The sequence below is a fragment of the Xiphophorus hellerii genome, chromosome 9 (genome assembly GCF_003331165.1).
Source record: "Xiphophorus hellerii strain 12219 chromosome 9, Xiphophorus_hellerii-4.1, whole genome shotgun sequence".
NCBI lineage: Eukaryota > Metazoa > Chordata > Actinopteri > Cyprinodontiformes > Poeciliidae > Xiphophorus > Xiphophorus hellerii.
Genome location: NC_045680.1, coordinates 19,157,817 through 19,169,143, shown reverse-complemented (window position 1 = coordinate 19,169,143; position 11,327 = coordinate 19,157,817).

The following is an 11,327-nucleotide window of genomic DNA, read 5'->3' as shown; positions in this document are numbered from 1 at the left end:
ATCTGTGTTGCATTCAAGTGTTAGTAGCTCATTCCAATTAAATGCCCATTATTAAGGAAATGGCAAAAATAACAATGACGTAGGAAAAGGCTTGAAAGGATATAAAATGATACTTTCACACTGATTTGAAATCTATACCTATCTGCCTCTGGCTGTACAAATACATGCAGCTTGTTTCTAACACAGTTGCTATAACAGGAAATATTTTATTCTCAGCAAAATAGCTGCCAGCTTCCTGGTTTCAAACATTTCTTTGTATTACACCCTGACGGACAGCAGGATGAAAAGAGCAGACTACTAAAAGCTACATTCATTCTTTAAAAGTGGAGGTGATTGTAAGGCTTTGGGGAGTCCGACATTAATCTTTCCTGAAAGAGGGAGACAGCTACAGCTACAGCCTTCCGTGTGATTTCATTTCACTCTTTTGCATCATACCAAGGCTTACCTCCGCCACAGTCACCATTGTCTGCCAGCCAGTAACCGGGTCTGACACATCGGCAGGCAGCCAGTGGCAAAACCAAATTGGTTTGTCCTTCGCTATGTGTGGAGACGTCATCATTGTCATCATCAGAGTGTGGAATGAGTAATAACTTCTATTGAACCTACAAGGGGAAAAAAAGAATAACAGATATGAATAGTGAAGATGATGGTCATTTTCTTTCCTTCAATATTGTGTTATCTAATAATGCAAACTAAATTAGCTGTTCCCTCTTCTCTCAAGCAAGTCAGATTTTATGAAATGATCAGAACCTTGACTTTGATCTGTGTATTACATCCCTGGATTTCTCACATACTTAAATTTTGGTCAGTTGGTGGCAATAGCAAAAAATTTGTATGCAAATATTATTCTTATAATGATGTAAAAGTTAAATCTGTAACTCAAAAAGATATTCGTTCCATGAAATTCTTTGCATTGTTCTTAGTGAGGTGTAAACAAAGCTCTGTATTGGGTCAATAATTTTTAACAATGTACTGTATATAATTTAAGTCTGGATCTCTCCATCTGTATGCAGATGACACAGTTGTTTACTGACAGGAAAGCTGCATCTACAGCTGCTTTCCTGTCTGACAAAGAAATTAAAGACATAAGAAAAATAGAAATATAGATTCTTCTTTATGGCAATCTTTAAGAACGTTCCTTCTGGTTTTGATATCATTCAAAAGCAGAAGGAACGGTCTTTCGCGTTTGACATTATTCTGTTCTACCTCTAACTGGTTGCTAGCAAATCTAAGGGTCACTTTTAAACCAAAAAAGGTTCCCGGCTACTTTTATTTCTGCACAATTTGCCCTTACTAAATCATGGTCATGAATATTAAACATATTAAGAGTCTCACATTGAACATCTTATGTCTGACATAGAAATTGTAGACATAAGAAAAATAGAAATTATGCTTCTTTTATTATGGAAATATGAAAAATACATCCATGAAGAAACAACTTCTCAGGGCCACCTTCTTACCTCACAGTAATTATGGCAACAAAATGCATACAAACACCCCTGATGGTTCCTTGCAGTTGTTGAACACCATTTGTCATGGACACAAACTTTCTACCAACCATTAAATACTGTAAAACCCTCCTGACCCCATTAGGGACAAAGGGTGAACAGAAAATGGATGGATGGATAAATACTGTAGTCTTTGGCTAAGGGGGTTAAGCTTTACAGTCCACACTTCAAATGATCATTACTCAAACTGGGTGCCTGTTGCATGTTCTTAATGCTTGATTGTTACCGTCTTTGTTTTCACTTTTTAAAATTTGTTGAACAAACTGCAATGACTATTGTCTGTTGTAGCAGATTGTTTTGTATGCATCTTTAGAACATCTTGGTCTTGAAAATAAGACCTTATGAGATTTAAATATAATCTCCAATTTTAAAATATAGTGTAACATAAATTTAAACTCAGACAAGAAATATTTCAGGGCTGCATGGTGGTTACGAAGCAGCACAGGGCTTCCAAAATAACCCAAAACTGGGTCAGTCATTGCTCAGCAGTTTTAAAATATGTGAACCCAGATTTCTTGGATCGGTCTCTTTAAGTAGGAGTTCTTCATTCACAATTACATGTACTCATAGAGTCTAGGACCTCAAATAGCCATGGACTTTTTTTGTACCATTTGTTCACAAACCCACCCACGAGTTGCACATTTGAAGTCTGCCCAACACACATGAATGAACACCCCTGCAATCCCTTCCGCCTCTCCTCCATCTCCCAACCTGCTCCACCTAATCTGTTGTGGAGTTACTCAGTATTCAGGGGATGCTTCTGATAGGAAAACCCCGTCTCTCCTTTTCTCTCTCTCTCGCCTCATCGCTTCCCTTTACCATGATCACCACCTGCTCCTCCGCTTCCCCCTCCGCCCACACATTCCCCTGCCTCTCTCCTCCTAAACTCCGGATTGCCTTTTAGAGGAGCAGCATCAGGCGCGGTTTGAACGCGTAAGAGATGCCGATGAGTCATCGGGCTACTCTTTGCTCATGATCAGTCGACTCCTCTGTTTCTCACTCATTTTGTGAAGCTAATTTAATGTGACGCCAAAAGATGATAAGTGTGAAATAGGATTGACTGAGAAGACCCGAGCAGAATGTTAGATAGCCACAAAGCTATAAAAAGATTTATTTTGCGAATTGGACTGGGGAAAAGCATACAGACAAACCACTGGTCCTAAACTGTTTTTGTATTAGTTTCCAGCTTACGCAAATAGTTAGCATGAGGTGTCTTGTCTCAAGACACAAGCAGAGACTACTTGAAATTAGCTTTTTTTCAAATGAATTTCTAAAGTGTGAATTTCAAGACAAATATTAACACATCTGAATTGGTGCTGCTAAATGGGTCGTTCTTGGGGAGGGGGGGAGAAGCGAATGTAGACGAAAGGTGAAAAATTAAAAGAGAAGAGAGACGGTCATTTAAAAAAGGAAAGGGCTGACAGAGTAAAGAGGAGAAGCAGAAGAAAGCCCTAGAAAGCTGATTATGCAGCATCTCCTTCCCACGCAGTCTGCCTACGCTTCTTCTCCTCCACCTCCTCCTCCACCTCCTCCTCCTACTCCTCTTCCTCATCTCCTTGTTGGGGATTCTACTCCATGCATCCCACCCTTTCCTTTCTTGGCTGCGTCATTCAGCTCTTCATTGTGCATCCCCACCACCCCCCTCCCTCCGCCTACCTCTCTGGAGATGGAGCAACCCCCCCAACATTCACCCCCTGCCAGCTTTTGCTTGTGATGTGATATACAGACTAAAGCTTTCAGGCTTTTTGCTACAGCAGTTATGCTTCACGATGGGGCTGGAAGACAAAAATACACCCACACATATTCAGACATTATTCCAAACAACTAGCAACTAGCCTGTAAAATTCCTTGAATTTAGCTGTAGCAATTTGTCTCATGCTTAGCAGAGGATCTCAATCAGATTTTGAGACACTTCAGGGTAATATTTAAAAATGTTTTCAAAGGCCAAGAGACACCCAAAGCAATATTTATTGAGCAATGGGTACGCATTTGCTTAAAGACATCTTCCTGTGTGTGTGTTTGTGTGGGGGTGTGTGTGTGTGGGGGGGGGGGGGTGTGCGTGTGTGGGTTGGTGTGTGTGTGTGTGTGTGCGTGGGGGGGTGTGTGTGTGGTTGTTATGACCATGTCAATCACTTCAATCTACCTCGGGCAACCTGGGGTGATGCGTGGGTCAGCACCGAGGTAAAGATGAGTGACTCACTCCATCTTGAGACATCAAGCTGAAAGCGTCTACCCGACAACAAGGACATGACTGGAAAGTTCTGAGATTCTATTAAGCAGTGTCACTGCTTTTAAATTCTATTGTTTCTATTGTTTTACACTTGTGCATATGTATTAATTAATGTATTAATTAGTTTTATTTTGTAACCAGGTTGCTGTGTATTACAGACTTCTGCCCAGGTCCCTCTTGAAAATGAGATCTAGATCTCAATGGGTTTCACCTGGTTAAATAAAGAAAATAAAAAATAATAAAATCCACATTATCAAAATAACAAAACACATCCGGATAACAGAGCAAGAGTGACTGAAAAGGATATGATATCGGCCAACGTACTTTTAAAAACCTGTACGACCTACCTGTAAATATCATCTTCAACCTTCTTTTGTCAAATTTACTAATTTAAGGTCTAACCTCCAATTGTCACTGAATTTTTATTTCAGTTTCAACAAAAAAATTGCATGTCTACAATGGACGCCAGAGGGCATAAGCGTCGTCATGATGAGTCGCAGTTACAAGAGCAACTGACAGGCAAAATGATGAGTCAAGCTCATCAGATGCAGGTCATGCCTTGTAGACAGATTGCTATAAGCACTCGACACAGTTTGTCAGGGGTCAAATTGTGGGCTCGCAAGGCTGGGTGGTCAATCATGCCAATGCTCAACATGTGCATTGTCACAGTGGCTCAACTTACCAAACAGTAACCATCTGAGGATGCATTCCGATGTCTTTCTGGTTGCCCAACACCATCACACCAAGTGAAAAATGTTGCATTATGTGCCAATGATTACTCAAACCCATACCATGTGTGACTGGACTGAGGTATAACTATGACTGGCATCAGCAAAACTATTGGTTAACTCTACTGTAGATGTTACCAATTTTGCTGTTATTAGCAGCATAGACTACCAATTTCAAACAAAACTGGATTGCAAACACTCTTTTTATTTACTGTTCCTAATGCTTCAGTCCTCTGGTCTGAGATCTCAGAAGTTTTCTATAGCATCGCCCCAGTAGTGGTACTGATCATTGACAGTACTGACACCGGGACTTTCCATGGCTTCTCATCTTTAAGTTCTCAGTAATTATCAAGCTCGATTTTCCTTCTTCTCGGATTTTCTCTTTTTTTGAATTGCCACATTTATCATAAATACTAAAATCAAACTAAAATTCAGATTTTAGAGCAAAATTAATTCTCCATTGCAAAATAAAACAAATTGTAGAATGAGGGGAGCTTTTTCTATAAGTATAGATAAAGAGGAAGGAAGGCAGCACGGTTCGAAGCTAGTTACTTTAAAAAATGTATAGATATTAAAAGCAAATTTTGTGTGATAAATTGCGGAAACATTCCTAAAATTATATATTTTGCAACCATAATTGGATTTTCCAAAGAGCCTGAGGTTGTAGACCCCTGCCCTATATATCTGTATGGTTGAGGGAAACTTGTGATCTTACTCCGATTTGCAGGCATATTGGTGTTTGACTGCAGCTGAGGGAATGTGATTCTAGTTTTAAGGCACTTTGAGTAGTCTTTTTATTTATGTCAGCATAGCCTTCTTTTCAGATATTGTCTAATGTGCCAGATCTTGGCTTCCATTGCTTTTGTTTTCTGTGCTGTTGTCTTGTTCTTATGTCATTTTTGACTGGTTTCTATCTCCTTCTGCCAGAACAAGAGGAACAGGGCTCTTTGTGCAAGATGTGGGTGGTAGGAACTGTGCTATACTGCCACCTACCATCTGCCTCTAAGACCCATTGGGCAGTGTCCAAGTCTTGGATTTCAAGGGATAATAGTATTGCAAACCAAAAACTTCAAGAAAGGTTAAGGGATGGAAGGGAAATACTAGAATATAAAGCAAAGTTTGCTTCCTCTAAGTATTACTTTTGGTGGAGCTGAATTCAGCTCAAAATGCAGACAGGAACTCTGGCTCATCAAAAAGTACAAATATTCATGAAATAGGGAGGAGATGCTTATAGGAGAAATGAAATTGGGGAGAGAGAGGGCAGGGGGGGAGGCTTTGTATACTGAAAGAATGGAGAGCGACACGAGAACCAGAAGGACTGATCAGGGGAAAATAGAGAGCAGCTGAGGGGGAATGAAGGCAGAGGGAAAGTAGGAGATGGAAAATAGCTGGGAGGGGAGGTGAAAAGATAAGACAGATCAGAAGGATGGCAGACCAAAAGGAAAACCTGAATCTAACAAACACAATGGACACTAATCTAAGGAAACAAGTCAAATAAGAAACGAGGAATAAGAAAAGAAAACAGTGACCCGATTAATACCCAAAGTTAAAACACTTATGGATCATAACACTAACGACTAGATGGATGTATCTATAACCAGCACTCTTTATATTTGTTTTCTGAAACTACTACGATTAGCACATTGGTGTGGTAAAGGTATGAACTGGGGTTTGTAAAGTCTGAGTACTGCTTGACGACATCGTCTGAGGCAGTTTTCGACTGGACAGTAAAAACTGAAAATGAGCCTTTATCCATAACTGAAATGTTTGGCAACAGAAGGCTGCGTAGTACAGCTGTTCACACCTTAGTTGTAACTGGATTTCATAGTATGACTTAGAAATTCTTCACAATCCTTACCATCTATACTTACAGATATTACCCCTACGGTGAGAGAAACATTGTGAATTCTCTGATTTTAGAGGTGTTTTTACCCTTCTCTACTCCGGTTAGCTGCTCACTTGAGTATAGGGAGGAAACAAGTATGTTTTCATGTGTTTCCTTATAGAGCTCATGTGCATGTACTTGATTGGGACTTTGGTGAGGCATGTGGCATGTTGGGTGTGTATTTTGTCACATCTGCACTCAACCACTTGCCCGCTGGCTCAAGGGGAGCTTCTGTTCACCACACGCAAGCCGCTTTTGTTATATCCTTTTGTGATTTCCTTTAAACATGTTGGACTGACTGAGTTAAAGTTGCGCTACACATTTTAGTTTCATCATCACTTTTCTTCCATGTAGCTTGGAAAACAGTAACTCCGGGCATTTAACCGCGATATTGACTCTGTTGCTAAAACTAATTTCCGACTATTCAATCTAAAGTTGTGGCAGGTGTCAGCTGCAAGGGGTATTTTTCACTTCCTCGTCATAACAAAACACTGTCCAAGCTCTGTGACAATTAAGCAACAGTGAGTTCTCTGATGATTCCCTTCCAAAGGCAGAGGTGTGGCGTTGACATGCGAGCTCTAAACATGCATAGTCCTTTAATGGGCGAACAGGAAGCAAAGAGTCACAGTGTTAATCAAAAAGAAAAGAAAAAGCACCACAAAGGGGGGGATCAACTTTAAAAGTATTCTCTTTAAATCAGAGCTAACAAGTGTTGTTGGAAGAGAATGAATGTTAGGTGCCCCCCTGCCTCTCAGTTTCTCCCTCATCTCCTCTCACGCCTCCCCGTCTCTTTCACAGCATGCTTCTCAACTCTGGGTTTACTGATTAGCCTTCTCCATAAATAAGTAATCAAAGGGAGAGCAGAGATATTCCGATCGCCCTTATCATCGCTCGCTTGCACACATCACAAACTCGCGCATATTCAATTGATCTCAAGATAGCAGCTGTCTTGTTCTTTACGCAGAGATGTAGAAAATTTGTAATAATAATCAGAAGAAGAAACATGAGCCAGTTTTTAACCTCGATGTATGAAAACATACACACTCTGGGGAAAATTTACCATGAGTGTGTTAGCATGTGTGTGAAGGACAGGAAGCCATAGGGAAGGCGAGATGGAAAGAACGGGAAGAGAGGGAAACATACAGTCGGTGTAAGTGTGACTAAACTGACTGCAGCAGAATGACTCACCCTGTTGCCACAGCAACCCAAAGACACACTCTCCTCTCCTCTAATGTGCGATTTCAACAACTTGTCGAAAAGGTGGCTGAAGGGGGAGAAATGTACATTTATGGAAATCATTAGGGGAAAGGAGGGGGTGGTGGAGGCCAGAGCATGGGTGCACACAACAAGCATTAAAGCCTTTAAAAAAAAAAAAGAGCAATAACAACAACAAAAAAACAAGCTTGCAGCCCCATTACAGAGTGCGTGTGTGTGTCTCAGCAACACTGCAGTATAGAAGCCAGCGGCACCTTCTTCTCCACTGGAGTGGATGAATGTGTATGTGGGAGTTTAGAAGGACTTTAATAAATAATTCCTGTGGGTAAAAAGTGTAATGTCTGGCCTCTGACCACCAAACTGAATCCCCATTTGGATTTCATTTGCTGCAAAGATTGGCCACTTCCAGTTTCCTCACTTTCATAGGATTGAGCTGCAATTGATGTTCATTTTTACCAAGTTTATTTATTAAATTTTTTAAAGATTTCTCACTCTGCTTTGGTGAAATGACCACAGGCACCTTGCAATGTTTTGAATGAGCTTCATTAAGTCAGTAAAACATGACTTTGGTTGTTTGTCGTATCTTTTGCTGAAAGGGGAAAAAAAACAAAACATGATTGCTTCAAAATATTTTTTTATTGAACACAAAAGTATGTATGCTTCCACTTTTGTCGTTACGGTGAAATGTCTCAAGAATACCAAAACCAGATTTCATGTTGTGGCATTCAAAGCAGCAATAATGAAGTAAAGAGAAATGCTTTTTGAGCAGAGGCGCTACTTTATTGACTTAATTCTCTTGAACGAGCATTCAACAAAATATAGCCAAGCAAAAACGATGGGGATGAAAATGAACATACGTATTACTCACCATGCAATTTCCAGTGTCAGAAATGTGTTACTATCTAACTTCAAAATAAATGAAAAGAGCAACTGTGATACTAAACCAACACTCAGTTATAGAAATTAGGTAAAACGGAGCATAATTAAGTAGTAAGTGGATACAACAATCTGCAAAGCATCATGGGAACTCCATCCATCCATTCCCCAACATGTTACAATATCAAAGATAACCTGAATAAATACAAAAAGCAGTTTTCAAATGATTATTTCCTTGTTTAAGCTAAAGTTAATGAATTGTATCTAAATATGAACTGTTTCTATAACCAGAAATGAGGTTTTCCTTTTTTTTTTCTTCTTCTTCTTTTTTAGGTCACTCTTTTGCAGAACTTCAAATTCAAAATGAAGGCTTCCGGGTTGGCTTTGGACCATTCTCCCTCTGCATGTGACCAGAGGGGTTAAGATAAAGTTCACAAAATGATGGATTGCCCACTCACATGGCACCTTCTGGGTTTTCTGCTAGAGAGCAGAATTTATGGTTTCATCACTTAAAGGGAAGTTAAATGGTTCCCGAAGAAGCAAAGTAGCCCCAGACCATCATGCTCCCACCAGCTTAAAATACTAATATAATACTCTTTTATTCTTAAAATGCTTCGTTGGCTTTACAGTAGTTCATCCCCCCGCCCCCTTGTCAATAATCACTTGTCCTTGTTTTCATTGTGATTTGCTGGATTCCCCACAGCCTAGAAAAAAAACTTCGTAACCCTTTAGAGACCAATTAATGACAAAGATTTGATTCTTTAATTGCTTCAGATTACTTTTAGATTGAGAAATGAATGTTTGCCGCAGGAGTTGCGAACAGGAGTTGGGATAGTTTTTTTTTTTCCCCATTTCCATTTTGGATTTACAGTAAAATTACCTTCATCTGAAACATTTGATTGTAGCTAAGTAGCAGTAATACATTTGTAAGGGGGAAGGCCCTACTCACAGTACCGTACGTGTGTCTTGAATTTGGATGTGAAAAGAGTTGATTTAACATCCCACCATGCATAAGCATTAGCCTGACATATTTAACCTGCAATTAGCTGGCAAGTGAAAATGAATCTAGCCGTGTACCTCCCCACGTCCTTCCACTCAGGAGGCGACAGGAACACCAAACACACAAGTGAGGGGAGCGAAGAATGATGGTCTTTATACTCCACTTAATTGGGTCCTGTGTGGACACATTCTCAGTTCAAGGCAGCTCATTAAGCTCCTCCGCAGAAAAAAAAAATGTTCCAAATAAAAGAGTAACACAATTATAGAAGATAAGCTCATAAATAAATAGATATAATTTCCCCCTAGACTCAAAAGACAAGTTTATCTTCAGGTTGTGTTCTGTAGAGCAGAGAGAAGAAGATCAAAAAAACAAAAAACATTTTCTTCAGCTTCCTTCTGCCAGCAGTGCCTGTGTCAGTGATTGAAGGGGCTTGATTAAAGTTCGGAGGTGACTACCACTCCGTGGCCTTTTGTTATCACATTTGACTCACCAGAGAGTCAACGCAGAGAGAGTGGGAGGAAGTACAAAGTTGTTTTACACCAACTATAAAAGGAAATCTCAAAAACTAAAACAGCCACAACTTTATACACGCTATAAAAATACACTAACGAAAGCCACAGAATTAAAAAATATTAACGTCCACTCCCTAACTGCTTTTCTTCCCTATTAATACAGGAAGCTGAATAAGATGAATAAGATAAATAAAATACAGTCACCTGAATAAAATGAATCTGATCTCTTTGCTTCCTTTCCAGTCACAAATTCCCTGTCATTCATTGATCCCCGTGACATTCAGCTGCTCTTTCGCATGTTCACACAGCTGTCAGAAAACAGCAGATTAACAGGCCTCCCAGTTTGGAAGGCCAGTAAATAGATTAAATATTTGACTTGTTTTGACAGTTTAAACATTAAGTCATATTTGATATTTTTAACCCCGTAGCTATCAGCTTGTTCCGTTGATCTGTAGGCTTCAATGAACTTAGTGTTTTTTATTTTCTAGTAACATAATTATCAGTAAAGCTGTTTTGTAATATTCCTGTGACTTTGAAAGTCCGAAGCTTTTGCTATCAAATTAAAACCTATGAGCACAGAAACTAGCCGCGAGATCACACATTGTGATTCAGTCATGATGGACTGATATGTTCATTGCCGTGGGATGCATGTGTGGGAATGTGTCCATGGGTGTGTGAGTGTGTGTTTACGAGTGAATTTTGGCTTGCTGAAAGGTTGACACCGGCACCATGCTGCAATTAACCAAACAAGAGACAGTGACATATTGAGCACTGCTAACACCTTCTGTTAGTCAGCTTGCAAATCTCTCTTCAGACCTTTGCTACTGCCACAGCTATAGCATCATTTTACATCCTGCAGCGTACCAACGTTAGGTCAGATTAAAGTTTTATTCAAAACGTTTCCCAGAAGCTACTAAGCAAAATAAGGAACATATTGAGTACATAAAAAACATTGTATCACTACATATACAGAGAGAGAGTCAGTCACTGTTTTTTTTGTGTTTTTTACATTCCTTTAGTTGAAATAACTGCAGTGAATGACATGGTTCCTATAGACAGTCTAAGAAAAATTAACCCACTCCATACATTCACCTTCTAACTCTGAACAGTTTTTTTTTGCACGTAGTCGTTTTTATGTCACATACGGATTTTACAGAAGTTTTGAGAAGTCTCACATGAACTTGAATCGATAAGGTTTTCATAGAATGTTCTATTTTTTCACACGACTAAAATTTGAAAAGTGTACTACAGGTTTAGCACTTCAAAAAGAGGAACGTATTTGTTATGTAATAGTCAGTTTTAAAGGTGGGATCATGCTCTTGTTATGAAAGCCTCGTTGAAACTTTCTTCCTGCACTAATATTTCACATGTTC